Source organism: Scyliorhinus torazame, chromosome 16 (assembly GCF_047496885.1).
Source record: "Scyliorhinus torazame isolate Kashiwa2021f chromosome 16, sScyTor2.1, whole genome shotgun sequence".
NCBI classification, from domain to species: Eukaryota; Metazoa; Chordata; class Chondrichthyes; order Carcharhiniformes; family Scyliorhinidae; genus Scyliorhinus; species Scyliorhinus torazame.
In genome coordinates this window covers 2,806,066-2,827,963 of record NC_092722.1, presented here as the reverse complement: position 1 = coordinate 2,827,963, position 21,898 = coordinate 2,806,066, and the positions used below count along the sequence as shown (strand labels likewise).

General features: G+C 54.2%; 1 long non-coding RNA gene across 2 annotated transcripts in view; it reads left to right on the top strand.

Annotated features, from left to right (window-relative positions):
* LOC140392329 (uncharacterized) overlaps positions 1–17,754 on the top strand; it is a 175,179-nt gene extending 157,425 nt beyond the window's left edge. For both annotated transcript variants that reach the window (XR_011935289.1, XR_011935288.1), the window contains exons 2-3: positions 8,900–9,005; positions 17,453–17,754. This is a non-coding gene — a long non-coding RNA (uncharacterized lncRNA). The remainder of the gene's footprint in view (positions 1–8,899; positions 9,006–17,452) is intronic.
* The last annotated feature ends 4,144 nt before the right edge of the window (positions 17,755–21,898 follow it).

Sequence of the window (21,898 nt, the reverse complement as noted above, 5' to 3'; positions counted from 1 at the left end):
CTCCCCACACACACTGCATTCCCCGCACACACTGCACTCCCCGCACACACTGCACTCCCCCCACACACACTGCACTCCCCCCACACACTGCACTCCCCACACACACTGCTCTCCCCACACACACTGCACTCCCCACACACAGTGCACTCCCCACACACACTGCACTCCCCACACACACTGCACTCCCCGCACACACTGCAGTCCCCGCGCACACTGCACTCGCCACACACACTGCACTCCCCATACACACTGCACTCTCCGCACACACTGCACTCCGCAGACACACTGCACTCCCCAGACACACTGCACTCCCTGCACAAACTGCACTCCCCGCACACACTGCACTCCCCGCACACACTGCACTCCACAGAAACACTGCACTCCCCAGACACACTGCACTCCCCGCACACACTGCGCTCCCCACACACACTGCATCCCCACACACACTGCACTCCCCGCACACACTGCACTCCCCGCACACACTGCACTCCCCGCACACTCTGCACTCCCCACACACACTGCACTCCCCGCACACACTGCACTCCCCGCACACACTGCACTCCCCAAACACACTGCACTCCTCACACACACTGCACTCCCCGCACAGACTGCACTCCCCGCACACTGCACTCCCCGCACACACTGCAATCGCCACACACACTGCACTCCCCACACACACTGCGCTCCCCACACACACTGCACTCTCCGCACACACTGCACTCCCCGCACACACTGCACTCCCCACACACACTGCACTCCCCGCACACACTGCACTCCCCACACACACTGCACTCCCCGCACACACTGCACTCCCCTCACACACTGCACTCCCCACACACACTGCACTCCCCGCACACACTGCACTCCCCGCACACACTGCACTCCCCGCACACACTGCACTCCCCGCACACACTGCACTCCTCACACACACTGCACTCCCCGCACACACTGCACCCCCCGCACACACTGCACTCCCCGCACACACTGCACTCCCCACACACACTGCACACCCCGCACACACTGCACTCCCCGCACACACTGCACTCCCCACACACACTGCACTCCCCCACACAAACTGCACTCCCCGCGCACACTGCACTCCCCACACACACTGCACTCCCCACACACACTGCAGTCCTCACACACACTGCACTCCCCGCACACACTGCACTCCCCGCACACACTGCACTCCCCGCACACACTGCACTCCCCGCACACACTGCACTCCCCACACACTGCACTCCTCACACACACTGCACTCCCCGCACACACACTGCGCTCCCCACACACACTGCACTCCCCGCACACACTGCACTCCCCGCACACACTGCACTCCCCGCACTCACTGCACTCCCCGCACACACTGCACTCCCCACACACACTGCACTCCCCGCACACACTGCACTCCCCGCACACACTGCACTCCCCACACACACTGCACTCCCCCACACACACTGCACTCCCCGCGCACACTGCACTCCCCGCACACACTGCACTCCCCACACACACTGCAGTCCTCACACACACTGCACTCCCCGCACACACTTCACTCCCCGTACACACTACACTCCCCGCACACACTGCACTCCCCGCACACACTGCACTCCCCGCACACACTGCACTCCCCACACTCACTGCACTCCCCACACACACTGCACTCCCCACACACACTGCATTCCCCACACACACTGCACTCCCCACACACACTGCACTCCCCGCACACAGTGCACTCCCCGCACACACTGCACTCCCCACACACACTGCACTCCCCGCACACACTGCACTCCCCGCACACACACTGCAATCCCCACACAAACTGCACTCCCCCCACACACAGCACTCCCCGCACACACTGCATTCCCCACACACACTGCACTCCCCGCACACACTGCATTCCCCACACACACTGCATTCCCCACACACACTGCACTCCCCGCACACACTGCACTCCCCACACACACTGCATTCCCCACACACACTGCACTCCCCACACACACTGCACTCCCCGCACACACTGCATTCCCCACACACACTGCACTCCCCGCACACACTGCATTCCCCACACACACTGCATTCCCCACACACACTGCACTCCCCGCACACACTGCACTCCCCACACACACTGCACTCCCCACACACACTGCACTCCCCGCACACACTGCATTCCCCACACACACTGCATTCCCCACACACACTGCACTCCCCGCACACACTGCACTCCCCACACACACTGCATTCCCCACACACACTGCACTCCCCGCACACACTGCACTCCCCGCACACACTGCATTCCCCACACACACTGCACTCCCCGCACACGGCACTCCCCATACACACTGCTCTCCCCACTCACACTGCACTCCCCACACACACTGCACTCCCCACACACACTGCACTCCCCCCACACACTGCGCTCCCCACACACACTGCAGTCCCCAAACACACACTGCACTCCCACACACACTGCACTCACCACACACACTGCACTCCCCACACACACTGCACTCCCCGCACAAACTGCACTCCCCGCACACACTGCACTCCCCGCACACACTGCATTCCCCACACACACTGCACTCCCCGCACACACTGCACTCCCCACACACACTGCACTCCCCACACACACTGCACTCCCCGTACACACTGCACTCCCCGCACACACTGCACTCCACACACACACTGCATTCCCCGCACACACTGCACTCCCCGCACACACTGCACTCCCCCCACACACACTGCACTCCCCCCACACACTGCACTCCCCACACACACTGCATTCCCCACACACACTGCACTCCCCGCACACGGCACTCCCCATACACACTGCTCTCCCCACACACACTGCACTCCCCACACACAGTGCACTCCCCACACACACTGCACTCCCCACACACACTGCACTCCACGCACACACTGCACTCCCCACACACACTGCACTCCCCACACACACTGCACTCCCCACACACACTGCACTCCCCACACACACACTGCACTCCCCACACACACTGCACTCTCCGCACACACTGCACTCCCCACACACCCACTGCACTCCCCACACACACTGCACTCCCCACACACACACTGCACTCCCCACACACACTGCATTCCCCACACACACTGCACTCCCCACACACACTGCACTCCCCGCACACACTGCACTCCCCGCACACACTGCACTCCCCACACACACTGCATTCCCCGCACACACTGCACTCCCCACACACACTGCACTCCCCGCACACACTGCACTCCCCGCACACACTGCACTCCCCGCACACACTGCACTCCCTGCACTCCCCACACACACTGCACTCCCCACACACACTGCACTCCCCACACACACTGCACTCCCCCCACACACACTGCACTCCCCACACACACTGCACTCCCCGCACACACTGCACTCCCTGCACTCCCCACACACACTGCACTCCCCACACACACTGCACTCCCCGCACACACTGCACTCCCTGCACACACACTGCACTCCCTGCACACACACTGCACTCCCCACACACACTGCACTCCCCACACACACTGCGCTCCCCACACACACTGCACTCCCCACACACACTGCACTCCCCACACACACACTGCACTCCCCGCACACACTGCACTCCCCACACACACTGCACTCCCCACACACACTGCACTCCCCACACACACTGCGCTCCCCACACACACTGCACTCCCCACACACACTGCACTCCCCACACACACACTGCACTCCCCGCACACACTGCACTCCCCACACACACTGCACTCCCCCCACACACTGCACTCCTCACACACACTGCACTCCCCACACACACTGCACTCCCCACACACACTGCACTCCCCGCACACACTGCACTCCTCACACACACTGCACTCCCCGCACACACTGCACTTTTTTCAGCTTGGGGAGATGATGTCATTGCTGGGCGGAGTTAAGGGCTGGGATTCTCCGATCCCGCGGCCAAGTTCTGACGCTGTCGTCAGAAGTGGTGCGGGCCACTCTGGCATCAACGGGCTTCAAATGTCAGATATTCACCCCTTCCTAGGGGGCTAGTATGGTACCGGAGTGGTGTCCGCTGCTCCAGCGCCCGAACGCTGGTGCGCCAGCGCTGGCGCGGGTCCCGCATGCGCGTGGATTCCCGTCTCCGCACCGGCCCCCGGGCAGTATGGTGGAACCCTACAGGGGCCCGGCGAGGATGAACATAGGCCCCCCACGGAATTAGCCAGGCCACCGTGGTGGCCCCCTCTCCGGAGTCAGATCCCCCCGCCCCCCACCAGGACGGCCCCGCAGCCAGAACTCTGAGGTCCCGCCGGGTGGGACCATACGTAACCCACGTCGGCGGGACTCAGCCGAACCCGGCGGGCACTCGGCACGTCGAGGCGCAGCGGGTCACTGGGGGGGCCACTTTCAATGACCCCCGACCAGCGCAGCAGCGACCCCGTGGGCGCCGGAGAATTGCTGACGGAGAATCGGCGGCCCGGCCTCAGAGCGTCGTGGCGCGATTCTCACGCTCTCCCAGCGATTCTCCGACCCGCCGCGGAATCGCAGGATCCCGGCCAAGGTCTTCGGACATTTTGAGGAAGCTTTTGAGTTGAGTTCTGATATGGCTACCCTTTGGACCACAAGGTCTTTTGCTCTCATAGTGCAATAGTTAAAAGAAAGATTAATAGTATTTAAAGTAGTGCAGACTTGCCTGAGGACAAGGGGAAGCTGAAACAAACTGGTTGAAACAGCTTTTTGAAAACTCCCAGCCAGAGTTTGCAGGGGTTCTAACAGGAGCCAAATCTGTTCTGGAAAGCAAGTATTACTGTGTGCCAATGGGATGTGGGATGGATTGAGGGCTGTGTGTTTTTTCTTTCTTATTGTTTAATTGGGAAAAGTGATAGTAATTAGGGGCGAAATTCTCCCCAAACGGCGCAATGTTCGCCGACTGGCGCCCAAAACGGCGCCAATCAGATGGGCATCGCGCAGCCCCAAAGGTGCGGAATGCTCCGCATCTTTGGGGGCTGAGCCCCAACATTGAGGGGCTAGGGCAGCGCCGGAGGGATTTCCGCCCCGCCAGCTGGCGCGGAAATGACATGTCGGGGTGGCGCATGCGCGGGAGCGTCAGTGGCCGCTGACAGTTTCCCGCGCATGCGCAGTGGGGAGAGTCTCTTCCGCCTCCGCCATGGTGGAGACCGTGGCGGAGGCGGAAGGGAAAGAGTGCCCCCGCGGCACAGGCCTGCCCGCGGATCGGTGGGCCCCGATCGCGGGCCAGGTCACCATGGGTGCACCCCCCCGGGGTCAGATCGCCCCGCGCCCCCCCCAGGACCCCGGAGCCCGCCCGCGCCGCCTTGTCCCGCCGGTAAATAGCTACTCTAATTTACGCTGGCGGGACAGGCAATTTCTCGGCGGGACTTCGGCCCATTCGGGCCGGAGAATCGAGCGGGGGGGCCCGCCAACCGGCGCGGCCCGATTCCCGCCCCCGCTGAATATCTGGTACCGGAGACTTCGGCAACTGACGGGGGCGGGATTCACGGCGGCCAACGGCCATTCTCCGACCCGCTGGGGGGTCGGAGAATGACGCCCTAAGTGTATTGTATTCACCGTACTGAGCAGTACTGATCAAGGGTAATTGTTAGCTTGTTTTGGGTGTGATGTGAAAGAGTTTAATATTGTGGGGGGATTCTCTCCGGTCACGCCGGGCGCGAATCGCACGACGCTGGTCCGCTGATTCTCCCGTGAGCGGAAAATCGGCACCGCCGGCGCCCGCACACGGCCGGCCGAGGGCCGCTATTCGCAGCCCCCCCCCCCCCTCCCGGCAATTCACCGCCCGGGATGGGCCGAGTGGCCGCAAAAAAATCTGAGTCCTGCCGGTGTCGTCCACCTCGCCGTGCATCCTCTCGGGGGTGGCCTGGTTGGGGGGGGGTCCCTGGCGGGACCTCGCCGTGCATCCTCTCGGGGGTGGCCTGGTTTGGGGGGGGGGTCCCTGGCGGGACCTCGCCGTGCATCCTCTCGGGGGTGGCCTGGTTTGGGGGGGGTCCTTGGCGGGACCTCGCCGTGCATCCTCTCGGGGGTGGCCTGGTTTGGGGGGGGTCCCTGGCGGGACCTCGCCGTGCATCCTCTCGGGGGTGGCCTGGTTGGGGGGGGGGGGGTCCCTGGGGGGGCCTCTGCTGTGGCCTGGCCCGCGATCGGGGCCTACCGATCAGCGGGCCGGCCTCTCGGGCTGGGGGCCTCTTTTGCTCCGCGCCGGCCCCTGCAGCCCTACCCCATGTTGCATCGGGGTCGGCGTGGAGAAGGAAGCCACCGCGCATACGTGCAACCGCGACGGTCACAGCGCGCATGCACAGACCCGCGCCGCCCATTTGTGGCCGGTATCGGCAGCTGGAGCGGCGAGGATCGCTCCACTGCCGTGCTGGCCTCCTGTCGGACTCGGAATAGCCGCTTCTGGGACCCTGTTGACGGCGTTTACGACGGCGTCAACACTTAGCCTCAGGATCAGAGAATCCCACCCCCTATTTTTGGCGCATTCACCCCTGGAATGAATCAGTCCTTCCTCACAGTCTTACAAAAATAAACTAAAATATTGGGTCTCGGTCCAGTATCCTCGTCACTATTGGGGTCTGGTCTGGAATCCTAATCAACTCAATAATATCTCATTAACTAACACATACTAAAGCTCCTTTACAGAGTATGGGTTAGAACAAGAACAAAGAAAATTACGATGTGGAGATGCCGGCGTTGGACTGGGGTGAGCGCAGTAAGAAGTTTTACAACACCAGGTTAAAGTCCAACAGGTTTGTTTCGATGTCACTAGCTTTCGGAGCGCTGCTCCTTCCTCAGGTGAATGTAGAGGTATGTTCCAGAAACACATATATAGACAGATTCAATGATGCCAGACAATGCTTGGAATGCGAGCATTAGCAGGTGATTAAATCTTTATAGATACAGTAAAGAAAATTACAGCACAGGAACAGGCCCTTCGGCCCTCCCAGCCTGCGCCGATCCAGATCCTTTATCTAAACCTGTCGCCTATTTTCCAAGGATCTACTTCCCTCTGTTCCCCGCCCGTTCATATATCTGTCTAGATGCATCTTAAATGATGCTACCGTGCCCGCCTCTACCACCTCCGCTGGCAAAGCGTTCCAGGCACCCACCACCCTCTGCATAAAAAACTTTCCACGCACATCTCCCTTAAACTTTCCCCCTCTCACCTTGAAATCGTGACCCCTTGTAATTGACACCCCCACTCTTGGAAAAAGCTTGTTGCTATCCACCTTGTCCATACCTCTCATAATTTTGTAGACCTCAATCAGGTCCCCCCTCAACCTCCATCACCGTTACTCCCCTCACTGGAAACATGCAGGAAACCAGACTGGGGAAATCCAGGTTACTGACTCCTGTTTGCTAAACCAGGTCGCACAGTGATTAATTCCAGCATGCCTGTTGCACTGTTGAGTTTAGCATAGTACAGATTGGGATCAAACCCGTTTGGTATGTGTCATTCTAAACCTTGCATTTAATTAGTAAACCTTCAGGAAACCAGCTCTCTACTGAGCACTTCCATTGATCTCTCTTTCTTCCTCTATTGGTGCTGTACATCTCCAATCCTGACCCAGATAAATCACGCTGAGCCCAATGACCATAATTCCCCCTCACATCTCATGCTGACTCGTCTTAATCCCTTATCATATTGACAAATGAAACAAATTCTGCCTTTAAGTTCCATTCCTGTTCCATCAATCTCTGCACTTTCGTTGATTTCCAGTCTTGGTTGTGTGGTAGGATTGGCCAACTCCAAATTAATATATTGTCCAAATGTAGCAATGTGAATTGTCTTTTCAATGTTAAATCACACACTCTGCTCCCTGGTTCTGTTGGCTTTTTCATAACAATTTCTTAGTAAGGAGGGATGTGTTTCATGAATGACCCTCGCTAGGACATTCCGTATTTGCTTTCCGTTATCACCCAGATATTATTGTCTTTCACGTTTAGGCATTTTGCGCCTCCTTTAACTTTCTCCAACACTCAGGAATTTCTCACTTTAATAGTGTGATATGCTGTGCTAAAGTCAAGGCTTAAAGCTGAGTTCCTGTTTGCATGTGGTAATTGTTCAAGTCAGTGTTGTGGATAACATTGAATGCATAAAACAAAAGGAACATTTTTCAAGGGCAGAACTTTCCCATATTTTCTCAGGGGCTGACTGAAACCAAGCTCTCCTGCCCTGCATAGCCCCCTCCCCCCCAACCCCCACCCTGTGTAGCTCTCCTGCCCTGCATTGGGGGTGCCCAACCCACCCCAACCCTCAGCATCGGAGCGCTCGCCCCCACCGCTACTCCCCACCATTATCAGCATCACCTTGGATGGCTCCTCCCCCCCCGCCCAACAAACACAATGTGAATCCCCCCCCCCCCCACCCCCAATGGGGCTCCCTAGAGGGTCCGCCCCACCCATTGTCCTCTCGCACAGGTTGGCACTGCAAACAGTGCAAACCTGCGCCGGGGGCAAGGGGAGGAGCAGTGCCAGGCCACTGCCTGTGCCTGTCCCTCTCCCCCTGGCGACTACATTTACCTTTGTGCCCCTGGGGGAAGCCCCGTGACTGAATCACATGTGGATATTGGGTGAAGGGGGGAATCACGTTGAGCGGAGTGCGGTAAGCACATTGAAATGGATTTGAATCAGATTCCCGCCGTTTCTGGGTGTGAATCACATTTCATCAGCAGCACGGGCCGTGGAAAACCGCAAAACGCAATCTGACAGGACTTCACACCCACGCAGCCTCCTCGCAGCTGTTTTGTGAAGCTAATCCTTGCACACTGCTTTCAGGAGAGTCTATGTACAGTCAGATTATTCCAATGGTCGGGAGTGAACATTGTTTAAGAATTAAGGTAAAACATTTTGATCGAGGTCCTTGGGTTTCAGTTGTATGGAGAGAGGAACATTCCTAACCTTGGATCTGAAAAAGGCAATTTGGAAGAACTGCACAGCAACAAAGGGATTTCCGCATCACCATCGGTACAGCTCACAGGTACAACCTCCATCGGTACAGCACAAAGGTACAACCTCCATCGGTACAGCACACAGGTACATCCTCCATCGGTACAGCACACAGGTACAACCTCCATCGGTACAGCTCACAGGTACAACCTCCATCGGTACAGCACACAGGTACAACCTCCATCGGTACAGCACACAGGTACAACCTCCATCGGTACAGCACACAGGTACATCCTCTATCGGTACAGCACACAGGTACAACCTCCATCGTACAGCACACAGGTACAACCTCCATCGGTACAGCACACAGGTACAACCACCATCGGTACAGCACACAGGTACAACCTCCATCGGTACAGCACACAGGTACAACCTCCATCGGTACAGCTCACAGGTACAACCTCCATTGGTACAGCACACAGGTACATCCTCCATCGGTACAGCTCACAGGTACAACCTCCATCGGTACAGCTCACAGGTACAACCTCCATCGGTACAGCACACAGGTACATCCTCTATCGGTACAGCACACAGGTACATCCTCCATCGGTACAGCACACAGGTACAACCTCCATCGGTACAGCACACAGGTACAACCTCCATCGGTACAGCACACAGGTACAACCTCCATCGGTACAGCTCACAGGTACAACCTCCATCGGTACAGCACACAGGTACAACCTCCATCGGTACAGCACACAGGTACAACCTCCATCGGTACAGCACAAAGGTATATCCTCCATCGGTACAGCACACAGGTACAATCTCCATCGGTACAGCTCACAGGTACAACCTCCATCGGTACAGCTCACAGGTACATCCTCCATCGGTACAGCACACAGGTACAACCTCCATCGGTACAGCTCACAGGTACAACCTCCATCGGTACAGCACACAGGTACAACCTCCATCGGTACAGCACACAGGTACAACCTCCATCGGTACAGCACACAGGTACAACCTCCATCGGGACATCACACAGGTACAACCTCCATCGGTACAGCTCACAGGTACATCCTCCATCGGTACAGCACACAGGTACAACCTCCATCGGTACAGCACACAGGTACAACCTCCATCAGCGCAGCACACAGGTACAACCACCATCGGTACAGCACACAGGTACAACCTCCATCAGTACAGCACACAGGTACAACCTCCATCGGTACAACTCACAGGTACAACCTCCATCGGTACAGCACACAGGTACAACCACCATCGGTACAGCTCACAGGTCCAATCTCCATCGGTACAGCACACAGGTACAACCACCATTGGTACAGCACACAGGTACAACCTCCATCGGTACAGCACACAGGTACAACCTCCATTGGTACAGCTCACAGGTACAACCTCCATCGGTACAGCACACAGGTACAACCTCCATCGGTACAGCTCACAGGTACAACCTCCATTGGTACAGCACACAGGTACAACCTCCATCGGTACAGCTCACAGGTACAACCTCCATCGGTACAGCACACAGGTACAACCTCCATCGGTACAGCACACAGGTACAACCTCCATCGGTACAGCACACAGGTACAACCTCCATCGGTACAGCACACAGGTACAACCTCCATCGGTACAGCACACAGGTACAACCACCATCGGTACAACTCACAGGTACAACCTCCATTGGTACAACTCACAGGTACAACCTCCATCGGTACAGCTCACAAGTACAATCTCCATCAGTACAGCTCACAGGTACAACCTCCATCGGTACAGCACACAGGTACAACCTCCATCGGTACAGCACACAGGTACAACCTCCATCGGTACAGCACACAGGTACAACCACCATCGGTACAGCTCACAGGTCCAATCTCCATCGGTACAGCACACAGGTACAACCTCCATCGGTACAGCACACAGGTACAACCTCCATTGGTACAGCACACAGGTACAACCACCATCGGTACAGCTCACAGGTACAACCTCCATCGGTACAGCACACAGGTACAACCACCATTGGTACAGCACACAGGTACAACCACCATCGGTACAGCTCACAGGTACAACCTCCATCGGTACAGCACACAGGTACAACCTCCATCGGTACAGCACACAGGTACAACCTCCATCGGTACAGCACACAGGTACAACCTCCATCGGTACAGCTCACAGGTACAACCTCCATCGGTACAGCTCACAGGTACAACCACCATCGGTACAGCTCACAGGTACAACCACCATCGGTACAGCTCACAGGTACAACCACCATCGGTACAGCACACAGGTACAACCACCATCGGTACAGCTCACAGGTCCAATCTCCATCGGTACAGCACACAGGTACAACCACCATTGGTACAGCACACAGGTACAACCTCCATCGGTACAGCACACAGGTACAACCTCCATTGGTACAGCTCACAGGTACAACCTCCATCGGTACAGCACACAGGTACAACCTCCATCGGTACAGCACACAGGTACAACCTCCATCGGTACAGCTCACAGGTACAACCTCCATCGGTACAGCACACAGGTACAACCTCCATCGGTACAGCACAGAGGTACAACCTCCATCGGTACAGCACGCAGGTATATCCTCCATCGGTACAGCACACAGGTACAATCTCCATCGGTACAGCTCACAGGTACAACCTCCATCGGTACAGCTCACAGGTACATCCTCCATCGGTACAGCACACAGGTACAACCTCCATCGGTACAGCTCACAGGTACAACCTCCATCGGTACAGCACACAGGTACAACCTCCATCGGTACAGCACACAGGTACAACCTCCATCGGTACAGCACACAGGTACAACCTCCATCGGGACATCACACAGGTACAACCTCCATCGGTACAGCTCACAGGTACATCCTCCATCGGTACAGCACACAGGTACAACCTCCATCGGTACAGCACACAGGTACAACCTCCATCAGCGCAGCACACAGGTACAACCACCATCGGTACAGCACACAGGTACAACCTCCATCGGTACAGCACACAGGTACAACCTCCATCGGTACAGCACACAGGTACAACCACCATCGGTACAGCTCACAGGTCCAATCTCCATCGGTACAGCACACAGGTACAACCACCATTGGTACAGCACACAGGTACAACCTCCATCGGTACAGCACACAGGTACAACCTCCATTGGTACAGCTCACAGGTACAACCTCCATCGGTACAGCACACAGGTACAACCTCCATCGTTACAGCTCACAGGTACAACCTCCATCGGTACAGCACAAAGGTACAACCTCCATCGGTACAGCACACAGGTGCATCCTCCATCGGTACAGCACACAGGTAGAACCTCCATCGGTACAGCTCACAGGTACAACCTCCATCGGTACAGCACACAGGTACAACCTCCATCGGTACAGCACACAGGTACAACCTCCATCGGTACAGCACACAGGTACATCCTCTATCGGTACAGCACACAGGTACAACCTCCATCGGTACAGCACACAGGTACAACCTCCATCGGTACAGCACACAGGTACAACCACCATCGGTACAGCACACAGGTACAACCTCCATCGGTACAGCTCACAGGTACAACCTCCATCGGTACAGCACACAGGTACAACCTCCATCGGTACAGCTCACAGGTACAACCTCCATCGGTACAGCACACAGGTACAACCTCCATCGGTACAGCACACAGGTACAACCTCCATCGGTACAGCACAAAGGTATATCCTCCATCGGTACAGCACACAGGTACAATCTCCATCGGTACAGCTCACAGGTACAACCTCCATCGGTACAGCTCACAGGTACATCCTCCATCGGTACAGCACACAGGTACAACCTCCATCGGTACAGCTCACAGGTACAACCTCCATCGGTACAGCACACAGGTACAACCTCCATCGGTACAGCACACAGGTACAACCTCCATCGGTACAGCACACAGGTACAACCTCCATCGGGACATCACACAGGTACAACCTCCATCGGTACAGCTCACAGGTACATCCTCCATCGGTACAGCACACAGGTACAACCTCCATCGGTACAGCACACAGGTACAACCTCCATCAGCGCAGCACACAGGTACAACCACCATCGGTACAGCACACAGGTACAACCTCCATCGGTACAGCACACAGGTACAACCTCCATCGGTACAGCACACAGGTACAACCACCATCGGTACAGCTCACAGGTCCAATCTCCATCGGTACAGCACACAGGTACAACCACCATTGGTACAGCACACAGGTACAACCTCCATCGGTACAGCACACAGGTACAACCTCCATTGGTACAGCTCACAGGTACAACCTCCATCGGTACAGCACACAGGTACAACCTCCATCGGTACAGCTCACAGGTACAACCTCCATTGGTACAGCACACAGGTACAACCTCCATCGGTACAGCTCACAGGTACAACCTCCATCGGTACAGCACACAGGTACAACCTCCATCGGTACAGCACACAGGTACAACCTCCATCGGTACAGCACACAGGTACAACCTCCATCGGTACAGCACACAGGTACAACCTCCATCGGTACAGCACACAGGTACAACCACCATCGGTACAACTCACAGGTACAACCTCCATTGGTACAACTCACAGGTACAACCTCCATCGGTACAGCTCACAAGTACAATCTCCATCAGTACAGCACACAGGTACAACCTCCATCGGTACAGCACACAGGTACAACCTCCATCGGTACAGCACACAGGTACAACCACCATCGGTACAGCTCACAGGTCCAATCTCCATCGGTACAGCACACAGGTACAACCACCATTGGTACAGCACACAGGTACAACCACCATCGGTACAGCTCACAGGTACAACCTCCATCGGTACAGCACACAGGTACAACCTCCATCGGTACAGCACACAGGTACAACCTCCATCGGTACAGCACACAGGTACAACCTCCATCGGTACAGCTCACAGGTACAACCTCCATCGGTACAGCTCACAGGTACAACCACCATCGGTACAGCTCACAGGTACAACCACCATCGGTACAGCTCACAGGTACAACCACCATCGGTACAGCACACAGGTACAACCACCATCGGTACAGCTCACAGGTCCAATCTCCATCGGTACAGCACACAGGTACAACCACCATTGGTACAGCACACAGGTACAACCTCCATCGGTACAGCACACAGGTACAACCTCCATTGGTACAGCTCACAGGTACAACCTCCATCGGTACAGCACACAGGTACAACCTCCATCGGTACAGCACACAGGTACAACCTCCATCGGTACAGCTCACAGGTACAACCTCCATCGGTACAGCACACAGGTACAACCTCCATCGGTACAGCACAGAGGTACAACCTCCATCGGTACAGCACGCAGGTATATCCTCCATCGGTACAGCACACAGGTACAATCTCCATCGGTACAGCTCACAGGTACAACCTCCATCGGTACAGCACACAGGTACAACCTCCATCGGTACAGCTCACAGGTACAACCTCCATCGGTACAGCACACAGGTACAACCTCCATCGGTACAGCACACAGGTACAACCTCCATCGGTACAGCACACAGGTATAACCTCCATCGGGACATCACACAGGTACAACCTCCATCGGTACAGCTCACAGGTACATCCTCCATCGGTACAGCACACAGGTACAACCTCCATCGGTACAGCACACAGGTACAACCTCCATCAGCGCAGCACACAGGTACAACCACCATCGGTACAACACACAGGTACAACCTCCATCGGTACAGCACACAGGTACAACCTCCATCGGTACAGCACACAGGTACAACCACCATCGGTACAGCTCACAGGTCCAATCTCCATCGGTACAGCACACAGGTACAACCACCATTGGTACAGCACACAGGTACAACCTCCATCGGTACAGCACACAGGTACAACCTCCATTGGTACAGCTCACAGGTACAACCTCCATCGGTACAGCACACAGGTACAACCTCCATCGGTACAGCTCACAGGTACAACCTCCATCGGTACAGCACACAGGTACAACCTCCATCGGTACAGCTCACAGGTACAACCTCCATCGGTACAGCACACAGGTACAACCTCCATCGGTACAGCACACAGGTACAACCTCCATCGGTACAGCACACAGGTACAACCTCCATCGGTACAGCACACAGGTACAACCTCCATCGGTACAGCACACAGGTACAACCTCCATCGGTACAGCACACAGGTACAACCACCATCGGTACAACTCACAGGTACAACCTCCATTGGTACAACTCACAGGTACAACCTCCATCGGTACAGCTCACAAGTACAATCTCCATCAGTACAGCACACAGGTACAACCTCCATCGGTACAGCACACAGGTACAACCTCCATCGGTACAGCACACAGGTACAACCACCATCGGTACAGCTCACAGGTCCAATCTCCATCGGTACAGCACACAGGTACAACCACCATTGGTACAGCACACAGGTACAACCACCATCGGTACAGCTCACAGGTACAACCTCCATCGGTACAGCACACAGGTACAACCTCCATCGGTACAGCACACAGGTACAACCTCCATCGGTACAGCACACAGGTACAACCTCCATCGGTACAGCTCACAGGTACAACCTCCATCGGTACAGCTCACAGGTACAACCACCATCGGTACAGCTCACAGGTACAACCACCATCGGTACAGCTCACAGGTACAACCACCATCGGTACAGCACACAGGTACATCCTCCATCGGTACAGCACACAGGTACAACCTCCATCTGTACAGCACACAGGTACATCCTCCATCGGTACAGCTCACAGGTACAGCCACCATCGGTACAGCTCACAGGTACAACCTCCATCGGTACAGCATACAGGTACAACCTCCATCGGTACAGCTCACAGGTACAACCACCATCGGTACAACTCACAGGTACAACCTCCATCGGTACAGCACACAGGTACAACCTCCATCGGTACAGCTCACAGGTACAACCTCCATCGGTACAGCTCACAGGTACAACCTCCATCGGTACAGCACACAGGTACAACCTCCATCGGTACAGCTCACAGGTACAACCACCATCAGTACAGCACACAGGTACAACCTCCATCGGTACAGCACACAGGTACAACCTCCATCGGTACAGCTCACAGGTACAACCACCATCAGTACAGCACACAGGTACATCCTCCATCGGTACAGCACACAGGTACAACCTCCATCGGTACAGCACACAGGTACAACCTCCATCGGTACAGCTCACAGGTACAACCTCCATCGGTACAGCTCACAGGTACAACCTCCATCGGTACAGCACACAGGTATAACCGAGATTGGTACAGCACACAGGTACAACCACCATCGGTACAGCACACAGGTACAACCACCATCGGTACAGCACACAGGTACAACCTCCATCGGTACAGCACACAGGTACATCCTCCATCGGTACAGCACACAGGTACAACCTCCATCGGTACAGCACACAGGTATAACCGAGATTGGTACAGCACATCAATCACAGGAAATCCATGTTGTCCTTAGAGAACTGGTATAGAAATGATTCACCAGAATGATATTGCAGCTTAAACAGTTCGATTCGGAGGGTGGGTTGTTAGACATGTGTGCTTTTCAGTTTTGGACATGTAGAAGTAATTGTGCTGTTTAAAATGGCAATGAAATTCATTAGATAGATACACGTCTTGGGGGAATCCGGGTCAACAGGGCATATATATTTATACAGATAAACATACCAATTCAGGGGGGAAATGGGCCAATTTGACCTCTCAAGCTGGTTCCACCATTTAATAAGACCATGGCTGGTCTGTAACACACAAGAGCCGGGATTTTCTGTCAGTTTGACCTGGCGGGATCTTCTAGTCCTGCTGACAGCGCACCACCAACGTGGAAACCCCGTTGACAATGGCGGGAATGGAAAATCCCGCTGCCGGCTGCTGGCAAGCCGCCCTCCGCTGCACAGAACACACCACGGGGGACAAATCCTGCCAAATATGTTTGTCACTTACTCTGCTGATGCGTGATATTTTTATTGTTGATTAGTCAAGAGAAAGGACAATGGATTCTGCCGGTCACTTCTCTCCATGACCCAGCAGGAAATGGATGCATTCAGCTGCAGGTATCAACACATTTAACACAACGAGACACGGCCAGTCCATCAAATATTAACGGTTTCAACTGTCACCAGCTTTCTTTTTTTTAAATATAAATTTAGAATGCCCAATTCTTTTTTTTTTCAATTAAGGGGCAATTGAGTGTGGCCAATCCTGCACATCTTTTTGTTTTGTGGGTGTGAGACCCACACAGACAAGGGGAATGTGCAAACTCCACACAGACCCGGGTCCTCGGCGCCACAATGCACCAGTGCTAACCACTGCGCCAACATTCCGCCCCGTCACCAGCTTTCCGTCCTGCATTTATTTAAGAGAACAACCATTGATGGCTCTGGGTTACTTGAAGCTACAACCTCGCGTTCATGTTTGGCTCATAATTAACTTGTTTCTCTTTCTGTGCTCCTCTGTTTTCAGCTTGTGCGAATGTTTTGATTGCTAACAGAACAAAACGTGTGATGAGAGAGCCATCATCTTTACTGTCAAAATTGTTGTGATTTTACAATAATATAGAGGAATCAATCACCCAGAAGGGATTGTGTAAACACATTGCGGGATCACGTATTTAAGCTAGGGATTCAAGAACAGAAACATGAATAGAAAGCTTGAAGGCATCACCAAAAGGGCTATGTGTTCTGTATTCTGCTCACAGGCCGAAGTGAAACTGAGGTTGGACCTCATAACACATTTGTAAAGTAAAATAAAGTGACAGACTTGTATTCTCGTAATGGTATGCTGCAATCCCACAACATCCCCCTTTCTTTTTAAATATTATCCCTCCTTCCAAAGCAGTGTAGCCACTTATTTGTACTATTTAGGTACCATTGCATATGTGTATATGACTAGTGAATCTCTGAGTCTCTAAAGTGTAGGACAATCTGCTGGTAACTTGTCTGGAGGCTATTTGAATTTCTCACAGTTATCTGTGGGGTTGTCATTCTTGAATCCTGTTCCTGGTTGCATTTGGCATCTTATCCTCGATGTAGTGAGTGAGGATCTGGAAAGGACCGGATTTGTACTTGGTTATGCCTCACAGTGGTACCTTTGTGTGTGATAATTCCATCGGACATTGGTTCTGACTTTTGTGTTGTGCAAAATGTATGGGACCAATTGACGGACTTGCATTCCCCTGTAAATGTAATGTCAATTTTGTCAAAACACTCCGGATTGAAGAGAAGAAATTAGTTGAAGGTGCAGTTTGTTGCTATTGAGACTTCTCCTTTAAAAGTCCTGTTTATATTTTTCTCTCTCTATTAATTAACACTTCCCCTCACTGTAAACCTCTACTGAATGATGCATTAGGAATGCCAGATACCATTTTCACATTACAAACAATAAGCAAAGAACTGTTGTCTAGTTGCCATGGACAACTAGGACAGATTTCCAAGCTGGGATGCAGCCTAGGGGGTGGGGCAGTTCTGGTTGAGACCCCCCCAAAGTCTGGATTTCACTCACTGCCATTGGGTTTACATAGAATCCCTACAGAATCCCTGCAGTGCAGAAGGAGGCCATTCAGCCCATCGAGTCTGCACAAACTCTCCAAAAGATCACTCCACCTAGGTCCACTCCGCTGCCCAATACCCGTAACCACACCTAACCTGCATATCTTTGGATTGTGGGAGGAAACCGGAGCACCCCGAGGAAATCCACGCAGACGTCTTATGGTCTTATGGACATGGGGAGAATGTGCAGACACGGCACAGACAGTGACCCGAGGCCAGAATTGAACCTGGGACGCTCTGAGGCAGCAGTGCTAATCACCGTGCCACCCTGACATTGTACCCAGACAGCACCACTAGAGAAAACGACCGAAGCAGGTCAGTCAAGCTTCTGCAGAATGAACAGATGGGTTCATGTTTTTAGTTGTCACGCTGTCATCAGAAATGTTCAGAACTGACATCCTCAACCTTCCTGAAGGAGACACATCGCGGCAATGTGGATAAACTTTTACACCCAGCATGGTCACACATAGAGCAATGAAATAAATGTCTGATTAGTCTGTTACCCGTGGTGTTGGATGTGGGATGTCAGTCAGGGCACTGAGTGGATTCTCCTGCATGTTCAATTCAGAAATGTGGCACTATTATTAATTACAGGATTCCATGGACAAATAAGGAGATGAGAAACCAAGTGAATTTGATGGGGATGGCCCACGAGGGCCACAATAAATAACAAAGTAAAGGTGAATATAATGAAATAAAAACTGTTACGAGTGGGATGTCTGTGTGGGATTTTCCGGCCGATCCCGCTGGGATTTTCAGTTTTCCAGCGTCAGTGAATTGTGAGAGGTGAGGACTGAAGATGATGAAAAAACTAAGAGCGATATCAGAGAACATGTGGATGTCAAAGAGGTTCAGAGCAATGTTGCAATAAATAAAAGGCAAAGTTTAGGAATTTGTTGATTAAACAAAAGATAATAAAGGGACTAATGGGATCTTTGTCAGGTTCCTGAGCAAGACAACGAAGGAAAAGGGCCATTGGTTTTTGAAATGTTCGATCAGTGTCGGTGTGCTGGTCGCAGTGTGGTCAGTGTCGGTGTGCTGGTCGCAGTGTGGTCAGTGTCGGTGTGCTGGTCGCAGTGTGGTCAGTGTCGGTGTGCTGGTCGCAGTGTGGTCAGTGTCGGTGTGCTGGTCGCAGTGTGGTCAGTGTCGGTGTGCTGGTCGCAGTGTGGTCAGTGTCGGTGTGCTGGTCGCAGTGTGGTCAGTGTCGGTGTGCTGGTCGCAGTGTGGTCAGTGTCGTGCCCAATATTACCAAGGGAGACAAAGTTAATCTCGGTTATTAAAGGTCAGTTAGCTGAACATCTATGGGAGGACATGTTTATGAGACTTTAATGGAAGATAAAAGGTGCATGTCTGGATAAAGAGGAAATGGTGAGAAGTAGCCAGCACAGACATCAAACAGCATAATCATGCTTGAAAAATCTCCGAGAATTCTTTGAGGAGATAAAATGGTGATGGGAGAATGTGATGGAGCATCAAACATCGACTAAAGGAAAGTCTTTGAAGAGATATTGGGCGGGATGCTCCGACCCCCCGCCGGGTCGGAGAATCCCCAGGAGGTGGCGTGAATCCCGCCCCGCGGCTCCGATGCCGGTTGCTGTACTCTCCGGCGCCGGTTTTCGGGTGGGGGTGGGGATCACGCCACACCGGCCGGAGCTGTTGCCAGCTGCACCCCCCCCCACCCCCCCCACCCCGGCAATTCTCCGGCAATTCTCCGGGCCCCGATGGGCCGAGCGGCCGTCTGTTTCTGGCTGGTCCCACCGGCGTGGATTGGACACGGTCCCACACGGCGGTACCTGGCTGGTAGGCCAGCTGGTGCGGTCCTCTGGAGGGGGGGGCGCGGGGGGGATCCGGCCCTGGGGTGGGGGTCCCCCACACTGGCCTGGCCCGGGATCGGGGCCCACCGATCTGCGCATGCTCTGAACCACGCCGGCGGTTCTGCGCATGCGTTAACTCACGCAGTCCCTTCGGCGCCGGCTGGCACAGTGCCAACCCCTCCGGTGCCGGCCTAGCCGCCGCATGTGCGGAGAATTTCTGGTCGGCCCGACGCCGGAGTGGCTCGTGCCGTTTTTTACACCGGCGTCGGGCCAACGTGCCGATTCAGGAGAATCCCGCCTATTGTGTGTGAGATTATTAGAGGAGATTAAAGGGCATGGAATTAGATGGGGGGGGGGGGGGGGGGGGTGGAGTAACAAAATTGATTAAAAATCGATCCAATGCGAGAGGTGGTGTTACGAGTTTATTTCTCAGCGTGGCTGAATGTGGACAGTGGTCACAGAATCACACAATTGTTACAACGCAGGAAGAGGCCATTCACTCCATCGTTTCTGCACCAGCTCTCCAAACAAGCATCATGACTTAGTGCCATTTCCCTGCCTTTTCCCCGTACGGGCGCGGTGGCACACTGGTTAGCACTGCGGCTTCACAGCGCCAGGGTCCCAGGTTCGATTCCCCGCTGGGTCACTGTCTGTGCGGAGTCTGCACGTCCTCCCCGTGTGTGCGTGGGTTTCCTCCGGGTGCTCCGGTTTCCTCCCACAGTCCAAAGATGTGCGGGTTCGGTGAATTTACCATGCTAAATTGCCCTTAGTGCCCAAAAAGGTTGGGTGGGGTTACTGGGCTACAGGAATAGGGTGGAGGTGTGGGCTTAGGTGGGGTGCTCTTTCCAAGGGCCGGTGCAGACTTGATGGGCCGAATGGTCTCCTTCTGCACTGTAAATTCTATGATTCCAACCCTGCACATGATTTCTATTCAAATAATCATCCAATATCCTCTTGAATACCTCGATTGAACCTGTGTCCACCACACTTCCAGGCCGTGCATTCCACACCCCAACCACTCGCTGCGTGAAAATGTTTTTATTCACGTCACATTTCTTTCTTTTACAAATCATTTAAATCTATGCCCCTCTCATTCTCCATCCTTTTACGCACGGAAAAGTTTCTCCCTGTCTACTCTGTCCAGCCCCTTCATGATTTTGTCCCACACAATTCAGCTCTCGGCTCACTTCAAGTTGTTGCACATATTAATAAGTTGGACATAGATCGACAGGAAGCGGAGCCTGGAGATGATCCAGGAGGCTTAATTAATTCTTTTGAAGATCAGAGAAAGCAACAAATGGATAATTGTAATCTGGGTAAGTGGGTTGAAAAGTGGCAGATGGAATCTAATGCCTGCAAGTGTGAGGTAATACTTTATAGTTGAAACAAAAGAGACAGCAGCAACTACATTCTGAATGGAAATAGGTGATGTAAAGTCGGTAAAGTCGCCACAGTCCCAGATGGCCATAGGCTGCTTTCCCCTTTGAGGGGAAGAGCTGACTGGTGGTGGTTTAACCCGAGGATCGCCACACCTCGGGAGAGGGGCA